This window comes from Lepisosteus platostomus, chromosome 5 (assembly GCF_059453375.1).
Source record: "Lepisosteus platostomus isolate fLepPlt1 chromosome 5, fLepPlt1.hap1, whole genome shotgun sequence".
In the NCBI taxonomy this organism is placed as follows: domain Eukaryota; kingdom Metazoa; phylum Chordata; class Actinopteri; order Semionotiformes; family Lepisosteidae; genus Lepisosteus; species Lepisosteus platostomus.
The window spans coordinates 59892357-59904985 of NC_142615.1; the positions used below are offsets into that span (position 1 = coordinate 59892357).

The 12629-nt window shown below is 52.1% G+C and overlaps 1 protein-coding gene and 1 non-coding gene across 2 annotated transcripts in view; one reads left to right on the forward strand and one right to left on the reverse strand.

Moving 5' to 3' along the window:
* LOC148670411 (major histocompatibility complex class I-related gene protein-like) overlaps positions 1-12629 on the reverse strand; it is a 101198-nt gene that overhangs the window by 52383 nt on the left and 36186 nt on the right. The gene's annotated exons all lie outside the window — the stretch shown is intronic.
* LOC148670430 (U1 spliceosomal RNA) lies at positions 2936-3100 on the forward strand. Its single transcript, XR_015938515.1, has one exon. It is a non-coding gene; the product is annotated as a U1 spliceosomal RNA (small nuclear RNA).

A 12629-nucleotide genomic window follows, 5' to 3' on the forward strand; every position in this document is an offset into this window, starting at 1 on the left:
ATCTGAGCTCTGTGGAAAACGATCTCAATACAATTCTGAAAAACGCGACTCCCCGAACGCCAGCCGAACAAGTCTTTAAGTGGAAATCTAATAAGTAAATTGATTCTTAAAATGTAGAGAGCTTTGCAAAGAAATATATTGGGGCTTTTAGATAATATATTTCAAGGATGTAATTGCTGTGCTACAGTACGTGCAGAATTTTAGAAAACAGTGCGTCAACAAAGTACACTGTTTAGGTTACTTTAGAAGACAATGTACCAAAACAATATATGCTGTCTGGGTCGTTAGAATTAGCTGAAAGTAACTGATAAGCTTTGAATAACATATCTAGTGCTTCTTCTTTCGCTTTTTGATGTAATTTGTTTTCTCTTAGGGAAAGTGGAAGTTTTAGAATGGACAACGCGCTGAGCTTTTTTACAGCGCAACGTCTTATGAAAACCCTGTACTGCTTGTAACAAATTGAGTATCTGGTTGCTCCCAATATTGAAATAAAGACCTTACTCAGGTGAGAACTCTCTCTTGTGGCTTCCTTGATAGTTATATTTCCATGACACCGGTTTTAATGTCTGTAGATTGTATCTTATTTTTATTTTTTGTTTTGTTTCATGTTCATATTATGTGTTTTCACCCAGTTGACTCCAGTTAATAACAGTTCACCCAGTTAATAGCCACTTTTTATGCGCGAAAAACGGGTGATCTTTCTATCTCATGATCAGCTTAGTATCTTTCTGTAAGTTTTTTTCTTCTTAATTAAACGTTTAAAATACATGAATTTCATAAAGACAACACGTTTGGAACAGAAAAAAATCATATTCTGTTCTCTTCCTGGTATGTATAACAGATCAGCAGGTCTTATTTTCCCAATTGCTTTTTTCCACTGTATTTATCATAATGGCTAGCCAATGTCCTCTCTTAGCTAGGTAATGTTACTTGTGGATGTGCTTCTGCGTTGCGTAGAAGCACATGTATGCATAGAAAGTGTATTATACTACTATTTGAGCTACAGTACATAAAAATAATTATATCGTTATTAATTTCTTTAGGTACGTGATTCCATATTATATTCCCTATTAATCAAATTCTAAAAGTAAATTAATTAATCAAATTCTAAAAGCTTTTGTTTACTCCGATAACGAGCACATTCACAGAAAATGTGAATATCTTATGACTTTTCACAAAGTATATAAAGTTAAGATGGTCAGAAGGAGCATGTAAAAACGTTTCCGAAACGTGGTAAAATCTTACTACATGTAAGACTTTGATGCTTAAAATGTTTAGGAAGAAAGTGGAATACTGGTGTGTATTTTTTCTTTAAACTACCAATACCAGCCATATACAGTTTACACTATATGTTTATGTTCCTAAATTAATATAGTTTATGGTGGTGTATCGTGGTTGTAGAGGTTTGATGGGTTTACTGAGACAATTATTAATTGTAGCAGTAATCACGAGGTTGTTCGTTGTGGCTTTTAGAAAATCAATCGTCAGAACAACTAACAACGCACACACACGGGTTCAATACACGAGATACATTTATTCATATAAATTGTGCACCAAACATATACTAGTCTGCCTGGATACGAGCGGCAGACCTTACTGTGAGGGTTATCAATATACAAGGTATATAATCTCGAAGAGATGCCAACACAAAGAGATACACAACAGAGAATATATGTCAATATATATCGTTCGGTTACCAAATCGCTAATCAGTGTTATTACCCACTGTTACTCTAAACTCGGAAGTAAATACATTACTCATGAATTAAATTGATAACAACTTGTGTTGAGGTACAATTGAATTCTCGAGACACAATGTAGAACATGGGGTTTACTTATCCACTGTGTATGGATTTGGAATCTCCCGGCACGAACACCAAGTCACTCTTTTGCCTGGGAAGAAGCTGGTTCGTTCCTGGTCCAGCGCTGCTTCTGAATAAGCTATTCAGGTTGTCGATGAGGGTCCAACTGTAGGCTGCCGTTGATCAAGCGGATCATTCACGTTGGTAGAATTCTGAGTACGTATGGGATCCTCGGCCTCGCGCTTAGAACAAAGTCCAAGTCCCTTTGCAGACAACAGCAGTTGTCACGTGATTGTCTCTGAGGATACGCGAAAATGGCCAAGGAGAGCCCCGATCTGAGCTTGCGCTCCCTTTTTGACCAAGACATAGATGTGTGCTGATTGGTTGAGAGTTTGGCGGGCATTAGAGACCCACGTGGTATTACCACGCCCTGCCAGTCCCTGATTGGTTGGTCAAGGTGAGATATGAGTCACTTACTCTTGACACTTAGGAATGCAGTCCAGATGTCCATTCGGCACTCCCTAGACAGATAGGCACCAATGGATGACCATTGATCATGATAGCCAGGCTAAGCTAAGTGCATCCCCATCTGGGAGCTGTCCATTATCAAAAGAAAACATCTTAAATCAACCTGCATGAATACTTTCTCTGTGGCTGCACCACAAAGATGGAGGGTGAGATGGGGCCTCATTTAGGACAGAATACCACCGCCTAATTCTGTCTTATTAACAAGCATTGCCGCTACAACGGCATCTCTCCTGTCAAACGTCCTCCTGACGTGTTTGACAGGATCTGGGCCGTGGTGAACAGTGGGAAAGACGCCCTGTGGAGAGTGAGGAACATGGGGCTGTTCAAAGGCATCGAGGTCCCAGTCAAGGCAGCAGGTAGCCTGGCCCTGTTCATCACCCGAGAGAACTATTACCTCAGAGATCTGTGGGAAATTGAGAGCATAGGTCAATATCTCAAGAAACTGTGAAAAACATTATCATGTTTAAGTAAAGAATGTGATTTGCACCAGAAAAAAATAAATTGTTGCTATATAACTGGTACCGTGTCAAAATGTAATGAGATGTGATTATATATACTGTTTTAAGTATGTATATTAATGTAAAGCTTTCTAATTTGTGATGTCCTGTATTTTTTTGTGAAAAGAAAATAAAGTTCTTAAAAAATCGATTCACCCAGGGCGAGGCTCGGCCATTGCACTCCGGCTGTGCTGACCCCTGCGAATTCCCCAAATGTGGGAATCTCGACTGCATTATTTCTGGTAGCGGGGGACTGCGTTCGCGCTCTCTCCTGATGTGCTTGGTCCAATATCAGATACGGGAGAGTTAGGACACCATGAGCTGCGATAGGATCCCAGTTCGAAAGGCGTCGATGCCACTGCTGGTTCCCGGTTTCTTTTAGTTAGAGGTCCGGAGAAGCATTTCAAGCTGGTTACACTACTCCTTCCGGACATTAATTCCCTTTTCAAAGTCAGTCGTTTTGCTGTTGTCTGCATTATTTAGGCTGATTATCGAGGTTAGCCTTTATTTGGTCATGGGGGCCTCGGTACTGTATGCTAATTCTCAAAACAGTTTCACCCGTTTTCTGATTGCTAGGTTCTGTACCAGTGCAGACATGTCAAACAGTGAATGGCTGTACCTCTATTGTATCCGTGCTCAATGAATGAAATCAGTATTAAATGAATATATGTATAGTTATATGAAAAACAAGTGGTTTGTCGACTCATCTTCATTTGCAGATTTAGAGGCAGCTTCGATATTCGGGGGAGGCGTAAAACATGGTGCTGATCTTTGGAAAGCAGGAGGCAAAACTGACACGTTCTCATACAAGGAGCTGAAACCAGGCCACCTGGGTGAAGATCAGGTATCGTAACCGCTAGACCATATGGGAGCATACAGCCATGTTGTGCGTGCGTCATGTAAGCAAACTGTAATTGCTGCCTTGATGACCTGCTTGATGGAGAAAACACACAAGAGAGTTGGCACTCAGAGTGTCGAAGGGTTGATGTATACTAGGGCTCAGTTGAAATGCAGCGTCAGGACTTTTCCGACTAGTGTCACACAAAGAGAGTACATCCTTTCCTACTGGCTGTGTATGTCTCGGTAACTCGCTGTGATCGTATAGTGCTCAGAATTTGTGTTGTGGCCGCAACAACCCCGGTTCGAATCCGCATACTGGCAGAATAGGAGGAGTACTGCCTGACTGGATCGTTGATGAACGACAGAGGCCACTCCGACCTCTTCTTGGTTTTCTTCAATGACTTACTAAGGATCTTCTTCACATTCGCCCATGCAGGGGAAGCCAGTTACACCAAAGCAAACGCAGGAAAGTGCATTTCAAGCAGAGACCAGGAGGGACTTGTTTACACCGAGAGTGGTCGGAGAATGGAACAATGCGCCCAGCCCTGTTGCTGGAGCCGATTCTTGATGAGATCTTGGGCTCACTAAGAGGCCCCCGCTGGATGCTAATCTTTCTGTTGTTCTTGCAGGTCCTGTGCTGCTTTTGAGCCGACAGAGCTCGTCCTGGTCTGTCGCCACAGCCCAATTGCAAATGATCGGCTCCACGTACAGAAGGAACGTGCGTTTGGTACAAGAGTGCACAAAGGCACCGGAAATACATTGGGAACAAATGACCGGTCGTTCAAGACCTCTGTGAACTACAGGAGCGTGCGAAACGAGGCTGCTTCCACCCGGTCTCGAACCGGGGACCTTTCGCGTGTTAGGCGAACGTGATAGCCGCTACACTATGGAAAGCTGCAGGGACCGCTGCTGGTGTCTTGCTTGCATTTCGGGCTGAGAAAGGGACGCGTCACTTTAGGCAGGGTGCGCTGGAGAGAGGAACAAAGGGCGCGATGAAACAAAATACCAAAACCCGGGATCAAACCAGGGACCTTTAGATCTTCAGTCTAACGCTCTCCCAACTGAGCTATTTTGGCGGTGCGCAGAGCCCACAGCCACCTGCTCCAGCCTTCCTGTGTTGCGGCATGAGCGCACCAAGAGTAGCGGGAGAGTGTTGCAGGAACGTCACTCTGAAGGAAAGCCACCCAGGTGCGCCCTCTGAGCTCTGTCCAGCGCATCTTCCTCGCATGGACTCCTGCCTGCGACGGGCAGGAAACAATTAACAAGAACAGAACGACACCCCATGGGTGTCTCATGACCACACCTTAGGTTGTGACACGTGCAGGTGTGAGGGGTTGCCGGGCTACTTTGGAGCAGAGCTTGGGCGGAGGGGGGGCGGGAAAGCAGACAAAGAGGTGACACCTCAAGGTCTGCACGATCACAGCTCTCCGCCGCCCCAGGCTTCCGCTCGATAAGCTACTGGACACACCGGCCCCTCCTCACACAGACCGTGGAAAAGCCCCCGAGTGTGAGGGCTCTCTCTTCCTCCCAGGAGCTCTTGGACACGACGCACAGACAGGGCGCGGGGAGCCGCCGCCTGCAAACACGGCTCCAGGCAGGACTCCACTCCGCAGGAGCCGCAGAGCAGAGGAGATGGGGGCAGCTTAGCTCCTGTGCAGAGACCTGAGCTGTTGTTGCTGCGGACGCTGTCTTTTCTGCACTCGGGGTAGGAGTGAATGTTGAGTTACCCTTAGAAATGAAGCAGAGCACTTCAACGGCACGGGTGTGTGTGTGTGTGCGCCCTGGTGATTCTGGGAGACAGATCGAACCTGGGCTGTGGTTTAAATGCTATTGGTTTGTGAACAGAATACCCTTATCCCAGTGCATTGTGCCACATTAAATAAACGCACGAGAAAAAGAGATTCAGAACGCAAAGCTGTGTCAGTGTTCTGTGTAAAAAATCGGTTTGAACATCACGGGAGCTGTTTTTAATAAGCTGCTGAGTAAAGAATATTGTAGCATTTACAGGTTCTTTTCAGAACAAAGGACGAGTGGAGACGCGATTAACAAACAAGCGCTTTGTTATTAATACTCACACTTTGTTATGAACACTACCATTAAAACTACCAGTTGTACTCTCACTAATGTTAAAATGAATACACTAGTAGTAGAATTAGTTGCTGCCCGTGACGTCACATACACTCTCTGTGACGAATACGAGACACCTAGACACATACAGTGACGTGCCGGCTGTTGCCGTGGTTACCATACTTATGATTTATAAACACTGGAAAAAATGCATTTAAACTGTTACTTACATACATTTATCAACTTGGAATATAATTTTCTAGCTCTAGGATAGAGTTACCTAAATAATAATATGAATAATCATTGTTTAATTTCGGATTGAACATTATTAACACTAAACGCACTATGGTAATTGATCGATACAGTCTTTATTGACTGTTTTCTAGATATTTAAACAGGGTCAAGAAAAGAATCAGTACTCACCAATCAGTGAAGTTAATCGATTATTCTATGGTCCTTCAGCTGAATAAATTGGTTGTCGATACATAAGTGATCAATAATTCTCCTCTGTTCCCTCCGCGCGTCTCCCGCGGTCTCGCTCTCTGATCCCGGCGCTCTGGCTGGTGTCTGTGACGTCACAGCGCTCTTTCTGACAAAGCAGAGCTGGAGGAGACTCCTGTCCGGAGCCCGGGGGGCTTTTCTTACAGATATAAAATCTCCCCCCCCAAAAAAAACACACCGGACTGTGAAGAGAAGCGAATCATCACAGTTGGAGAAGGAGAGCGACAAACCTAGGAATAAAATTCATTAAACAGAAAAAAAAGTTTACATCGCAGATTATTGCGTTACAAAGCGTACCCGTGTGGAGCAGTAGAGGACAAGCACGAGTCCCTGAAATAAGCGCTTTTAAGAGTTTTACACAAATCTTCAGAGTATAGAAGCCAGGAGGATCAGACTCCTGATCCTGGAGGTTAAAATGTGTATCCTGGTTTTATTTCCACCCAGCTCTCAGTTCCATCAGTGGTCTGATGATTTAAATTAACTGTATAACTGTTACCAGACTTAATCTAAATTGTAAATTTATAAGACTGGCTACTAATAATAAATATACTGATCAAAGTGTCAATACTGGTGTTTATAAAATAAATACTGTAGCATTTGCAGGTTCTTTTCAGAACAAAGGACGAGTGAAGACGCGATTAACAAACAAGCATTAACACAAAACCAAACACAGGATATACACACACATGAGGAGACTGAGGGAACAAGTACACATAGTTAGGGTGGTAATTACCTAACAACACACTATACTTTTATAAGACTACACAGGGCACTAGAACTACTAGGACATTATTTACACAGGTAGGGTCAGCCGCTGGTCATCGTGCTGACCCTCAGACTCTCCCCGGCTACCACTCCCAGCATGCCCAGCGGTACTACGAGCGCCTAGGGGCACTTTCTCCTCACCACCAGGCGAGGGCATTACACTGCCCCCACCTGAAGCGTCTGGCGTCTGGCATCTGGCGTCTGGCATCTCGCCGACTTCGAACACCCCCCACAGGCTGGCGTGACGGCTGGCGACCCACGGACGCCCCACTATCGTCCGGCTCCAGCCCCGGCTGCTCCTGTAGAGCCTCCCCACACGGCTCCTCCTCCCGGGCCCGGTAGGGGGCCAGGCGGTCTCGGTGCAGGACCACCACTCTCCCCCGTGTTCGCAACCGGACACGGTAGCAGACCTCACCCACCACCCCGAGTACCTCAGCGGGACCCTCTCACGACGGCGCCAGCTTAAGGCTGAGGCCTTTGCAGCGGCGCGGGTTGTACACCCAAACCGAGTCCCCGGGCTGGAAGGCAGGCCCCCTGCAACGCAGGTCGTAGTGCCGCTTCTGCCGGACCCCCGCCTGTGTCAGGTGGGTCCGTGCAAAGCTGTGCACCTGCTGCATCCGCTGCCGCAGGTCCCACTCGTAGTCCGGTCCAGCCGGCGGTGCCGACCCGTCTCCGGGCGGCGGGCCGAAGACCAGGTCCACCAGGGTTCGCATTTCCCGGCCCAGCATGAGCGAGGCCGGGGTGCACCCGGTGGATTCCTGGACCGCGGTCCTATACGCCCAGAGCGCAAGGGGGAGGTGGCGGTCCCAGTCCCGTTGGTGCCGGGACACCAGGGTGCCCAGCTGGGTGGCGAGCGTCCGATTAAACCGCTCCACCAACCCGTCGCTCTGGGGATGCAGCGGTGTGGTCCGCGTCTTAGTGATCCCCAGGTGCTGGCACACTCTGGCGAAGACCTAGAAGTTACGCCCCTGGTCACTGTGTAACTCCTCCGGCACCCCCAGCCTGGCAAACATCCCCTCCAGCAGTGCATCGGCCACCGTGGGGGCACTCTGGTCCGGGAGGGCGTAGGCCTCCGGCCACTTCGTAAAAATGGCCACCAAGACGTAGCGCTTCCCAGCCTCGGTGCGCGGAAACGGGCCCAAAACGTCCACCCCCACCCGCTCCATAGGAGCCCCCACCTGGTGTTGTTGGAGGGGGGCCCGAGAGCGCTCGGGGGGACCCTTCTGCGCCACGCACACCGCACACGTTTGGCAGTACCGCTGCACGTCCCGGTGGCAAAGACCCCAATAAAAATGGCCTCGGAGACGCTGCAGGGTTTCTTACCGCCGAAGTGCCCCATGCCCGGCTGGCCGTGCACCGCTCGGAGCACCGCCCCGCGGAGCGACCGAGGCACCACCAGCTGCCACCGTACCTCGCCACTGGAGGGTACCCGCCACCCCTGGCGCAGCACCCCGTCCTTTACCTCCAAGGCCTCCCACAGGGTGCAGAGGGCCTTGACGGACTTCGGGTGCGGGGCGAGCTTCTCTCGCGTAGGCCGCACTCCTGCTGCCCTCCAGCGGAGCACCGGCCCCACGTCAGGATCAGCTGCCTGACGCTGCGCCAGGTCTGGCAGGCCCACCCCCAGCGGCCCCTCCCGGGCCGTGGCCGCGGTGCTCACCCCCGCCACGGTGCGGACAGCCTCCTCACGCTGCTCCCGCCAGGCGCAGTGGTGGCAGTCCGCGGCCTCGCAGGGGCGCCGCGAGAGAGCGTCGGCATTGAGATGGCGAGACCCCGCACGGTGCACGACAGTGAAGTCGTACTCCTGCAGGATCTCTATCCATCGCGCCATCTGCCCCTTCGGCTCCTTAAAGTGGAGCAACCAGGTGAGGGACGCATGGTCGGTCCTCAGCCGGAACCGGGTCCCGAACAGGTACGGCCTGAAGTGGTGGACCGCCGCCATCACCGCCAGCAGCTGGCGACGGGTCACGCAGTAGTTCCGCTCAGGCCTAGTCAAAGCCCGACTATAGTAGGCCACTACGCGCTCCCCATCCGGCCCCTCCTGCGCCAACACCGCGCCCACCCCCGAGTCACTCGCGTCGGTGTTGAGAACATACGGCAACCGCGGGTCGGGGTAGGCCAGCACGGGGGCCCCCACCAGAGCTTCACGCAACCGGCCGAAGGCAGTCTCACAGCCCGAGTCCCAGTCGAAACGGCGGCCCTTGTCGGTGAGGCGGTGCAGCGGGGCAGCAATGCTGGCAAAGTCCCGGACGAACCTCCGGTAGTACGAGGCCAACCCCAGAAAGCTGCGGAGCTCCTTGACGGTGCGTGGAGTCGGCCAGTCCCTCACTGCGGCGACCTTACCTGGGTCCGTAGCCACCCCTTGCGGTCCAACAACATGTCCCAGGAAGCTCACCTCCCGCCGCAGGAGCTCTCACTTGCGGGGGTTGAGCCTCAGGCCAGCACCGCCTGGAGGTTCGTCAAGGCCTGGTTGAAGCCCCGGGCATGAACCAGCAGATCATCCAGATACAGCACACACTGGTTCCGCGGGACAGATGCCAGCACCCTCTCCATCAGCCTCTCGAACGTCGCCTGGACATTGCACAGGCCAAAAGGCATGACAGTAAACTGCCAGAGGCCCTGGCCGATAGAAAAGGCCGTCTTCGGGCGAGCATCGGGAGCAAGCGGTACCTGCCAGAAGCCGCAGCGGAGGTCCAGGGAGCTGAACCAGGTCGATCCGGTGATGTAGTCTAGGGCATCATCTATCCTCGGCAGGGGGTAGGAATCTTTCTGGGTGACCTCGTTCACCTTGCGGTAGTTGACGCAGAACCTCCACGAGCCGTCTTTTATTTTTACCAGTACAGCTGGCGCCGACCACGGGCTCGCGGAGGGCTCAATCACCCCCGCTGTGGCCATCTCCCGGATCTTTTCCTCGGCGGCGGTCCGCTTGGCGTGAACCATGCGTCCTGGTGGGATGCGGATGGGCCGAGCGTCGCCGGTGTTGATCTCGTGTTGGACCAGGGCAGTGCGGGTGCAGTCCTCATCTATCGCCGCAAAGAGATCCTCGTTCTGGGCGAGTAGCGCCTGTAGCCGCTGCCGCTGGTCCTGATCGAGGCCCTCGCAGCTCCGCTGGTAGAGATCCTCAACGGCGCGCCTCGCTTCCACGCAACGCTCGGCTCCCGCCGCCGCCGCCTTGTCTGGCCCCCCGGCTGACTCGGGAGCAGGATCCAGCACGCTCGCTCCCCGGCTCACAGGCCTGGTCTGCCCCGGCGACTGCCGCCGCCGCCGCCGCCACTGCCTCTTTTTCTCCCAGCTCCGGCAAGCCCGCGTCCCTCGGCCTTCGCCGGGCCTGCCCTCCACCAGGTGAAGTCGCTCCCCCTGCCACACCAACTCAAGTCCAAACTGGCCCCCACTCGCTGCAGTACGTCCAGCCCCAGAATGCAGTCCTCCTGGATGGGTGCGAGGTAGCAGGGGTGGCGCACCGTCGCTGCACCTAGATGGAAGGCAAGCACCTGTTTCCCCTGGACTGCAGCGAGCTGTCCCGTCATGGTCCATAGCCGCAGGCTGGAGGCCTCCCATCCTGGGGGGTTGGTGCCCTCGGTGTCGGGGAGGACGCCCGGCCGGTGTAGGGTTACCGATGAACAGGTGTCAAGTAGGGCCAGGCAGGGTTGGTCCTCGATCCGGCAGTGGAGGTACAGGCCCCGGCTACAGCCGACTCGCCCCACGGTGGCGTGAGGGGCGCCGGTCTTAACAGCGCTCTCCGGAGCGGGGGTTGAGGTGTTCGAGGGGCGGCCTTCCCCACGCTGAGTCGCCCCGTTCCCGTTTCCCGACGCCGATCGAGGAGTGCGAGGTTCGGGTGCCCGGCAGAACCGGGCTCGGTGTCCTCTCTTCCCCTCGCTGGATTCCTCCGTCGCCGTCTCGGTCAGCCGGCAGGGCGCACTGCGTCTGCTGCCACTTCCAGTCACCCCGAACACGGCCTCAGCCCATGTAGCAAGGGCCAAGGCCTGCTCCAGCGATGTTGGCGCGGCCAGCTGCACGTGGCGCCGCAGCTCCTCGGGTGAGAGGGCCTTGAGAAAAGCCTGGAGAGCCATCTCCCGCTGCGCCTCCCGGGGGAAAGTTGGGTATCCTCGGCGGGTGAGGAACGCGACATCAGCGGCAACCGGGCCCAGTCGCTCTCCTGGTCGGCACCGCAGCAGGGCCAGCCTCTCCCGCATCAAGTCTGGCGCCTCCTCTACACCGAAACGCAGCTGGAGAGCCGCCGCCAGCGCCGTGTATTCGCCTCTGTCCTCCTCCGGGACATCCAGGAGCACCTGGCAGGCCACTCGTTCCATCTCCGCCCGGCTCCAGCCATTCGTCCGGGCCGCGAGCTGGAACTGCGCCTCGTAGATTTCCCACGGCGCTTCCCCATTGTAGCGACCTGGTCGCACCCGCGCTGATGGGTGTGGGAATCTCTGATCGGCTCCAGCAGGGAGAGTATCCTCTATCTGGGGTGCCCGCTGACCAGGAGTAGCGGCCAGTTGCCCCAATTCTACCGGCAAAACCACTATTGAATAGCCCTGGTAAGGGCTGTGGCTATCTGTCGCACCCAGGAGTTGCTCAGGCTCCCTATGTGCGCTGCCGATGGGTTCTGTTTCTTCCAGCGTCAGCCGGCGCTTAACAGAATCGGGTAGTGTCTGCCACGAGTTGTCCATTCTGCCCACTTCTGACACTAATGTAGCGTTTGCAGGTTCTTTTCAGAAAAAGGACGAGTGGAGACGCGATTAACAAACAAGCATTAGCTTTATTCGTTTACAACCACACAAAACCGAACACAGGATCTACACACACATGAGGAGACTGACGGAACACGTACACATATTTAGGGTGGTAATTACCTAACAACACACTATACTTTTACAGGACTACACAGGGCACTAGAATTACTAGGACATTATTTACACAGGTAGGGTCAGCCGCTGGTCATCGTGCTGACCCTCAGACTCTCCCTGGCTACCACTCCCAGCATGCCCAGCGGTACTACGAGCACCTAGGGGCGCTTCCTCCTCACCACCAGGCGAGGGCGTTACAATATGGACTCCCGGGAGGCTCCCATACTTCGGATTCTTGCGTTCTTATCAGAACATACTGATGCGCAAACATATTCATTACCATATTTCAAAGCATTGGAATAATATATGTCGTACAGCAACACAAAAACAGGAAGACAAGTATCATAGCTACTATAATCGGTGTTAGTAACTTAAAGAAAAACATTCCCCCTGGCCCAAACAGTGATTCTAACCAGGAGAGAAAGGGGTGAGGCTGTAGAATGAGGCATTAAAGCACATACATAACAAGATGCATTAAATTTCTTTAACTTTACTGTATGATTTATAAGTTTATACCACAAATTACTCATATCACCCTCATTATCAGTTTCATTCAGCCAGTTTGTATACAAAGAGGCTTCGCATTTAGATTCTTCCTCTTTCTGGGTGGTGACAGGCTTCCACATAAAAAGGAAAAAGGCTGGGCACATCAGTCCCAAGCATGTGATCCCCATCTATCCCTGTGGAGACATCACTCCTGCGCTTTGCTCAGTTCGTTTGTGACCTTTTTACAGTGGGAAGCATGAATTCAGGGCACCCTTTCCGTGACTTTCACAGCAGTCGCAG